Consider the following 1,993-nt stretch of genomic DNA (forward strand, 5'->3'; position numbering starts at 1 on the left):
ATACTCCCCACCAATCCTGCAGATTGTGGATGGCAAGAGCAATGGTATCTCAAATCAATATGAAGCATGCATTCAATTTAATCAATTACTCTGTTCACACGTGTTCTCGATATAAGGTTAAACCAGTAGGTTGTATAATGTTCCCGAACCAGAGACACCATTCCCCCTGCCGACATGTGAGATAATCCATGACACAAAAAGAATTTTGGGCAAAACGGGTTCACTGTCATTGCTGAGATAAACCCCATCTTGCAATGTAGTCCCCTTTTATCTTTGTTCATTGATTGGAATTTACTGCCGCATATGAAATCGAATTCGGTTTGCAAAATGTTATCCCATCGCTTACAGTCAGCAATTTCCCCCCTCCAAAATATTTAGAAGCCGCATCTTTTGCTGTTTTGTCATCAGCGCTTGTTGTGTGCCCCGTGCACTTACGTATCCCATTTGTCTTTCAGATTTGTGATTATTTTTCTTTTCTTCAGCCAATTCCTGGCAATCATATTGGCCACTACGCTGGCCAGAACACTTGCTGTGTTCAAAAACAGTTCTAAAGTAAAATGCAAAATAACTATAGAAATCAGATTTAAGCCAATAAATTGATGAGATGTCGTAATGTCATGGAGTATCGATTTTGAGTAGGAGAGAAAAGTGATGTATACATATGCTATCGTATGTGCTCAAATAGTCTGTGCGCAAACCGAAAGTTGTACAAATACACTTAAATAGCACGCATAAGGGCAAAGGTTTTGCCTGTCAGACGAAGACGCACTTAAGAAATGATCCATTACTATGTTAATATTAAACAAATTAAAGCACTTACAGAACGAGGTATGTAAATTTGTTTTACTTTTTCCTACTTCCTTTCAAATCACTCCAATCTGTTTATATGTCAAACGAACAAACAAACACCAGGAATTGGTAATAATGTGACATGGTTAAATCCCGTGCATCTTTCAGTGTTAAATGGAATCGAGAATACAATATAGCCATGCGAGATTAATGTCTAGTACAGGGGTCGGCAACCCAAAATGTTTAAAGAGTCATATCGGACAAAAAAATATATATATATGTCTGGAGCTGCAAAAAAATAAAAGCCTTCTATAAAACTTTCAATAACGGAAACACATGCTGTATGTATGCAGGAGACTGGACTGTCTCAGAATTGTTTACGTTATTCATTCCTTTGTTGTGTGTCCACAAACGCCCCCATAGAATTTATTTTGTGATTTTCTCGCTTGATTTTCTGTTTTGGTGTACAATATCACTTTTCCTAGTGTTATTGAAGTCATCATTAATTTCCGTTTTTCGGATGCTGTCTTTGAACGCCTCTCGAGTCGAACGAGAAGAGAGAAGGCACGGAGTCGGACACAGACGTGTTAAAAGCATGGGCGTCATTAGGCCTATTTTAGGAAGGCTTCAGCCTCTCTAAAAATGTCTTTAGCCCCCCGAAATAATTTCATTGCATTATTTAAAAAAAAGTATTATTTATTTTTCCTGTACTTTTGCTAATATATTGCATCAAATTCAATGTAATGTGGCCATTTTAAATTATATTTCGATAACCTGCCATTATTGTAATTTAAATCTCCCAGGTTTCCTGAACGTAACAGGTGTTGCGTTAGCATTTGACGTGTCTGTCACCATAGCCACATCAAATGCACACACACCTGTTTGGATGAGGTAGCGAACCTCCACTCACACAATTACACAATCACTCTTAAAGCACGTTTTGAGCATATTGAACATCAATATTGCATACATGGCAATGGCGAGTGACGAAAAAAGCGGAAGGGCGTGGCCTGGACGGGGGCGTGGTTGCTTACAAAAGTGGCACTAAACATGCTGAAGATGAAGTGTATTAAATTTACAGTTTGAAAATTGAACAGAAAAAAATCCCAAGATCGCCACTATTCTTTCAAGTGAAAATTTGTGCAATTTTGCCTATGCATTCCTGGTGAGCACCAATATGTAACTCCAAATTTGCTGCTCAAAA

This window comes from Hippocampus comes, unplaced genomic scaffold (assembly GCF_001891065.2).
Source record: "Hippocampus comes isolate QL1 unplaced genomic scaffold, H_comes_QL1_v1.1 scaffold236, whole genome shotgun sequence".
Lineage (NCBI taxonomy): Eukaryota > Metazoa > Chordata > Actinopteri > Syngnathiformes > Syngnathidae > Hippocampus > Hippocampus comes.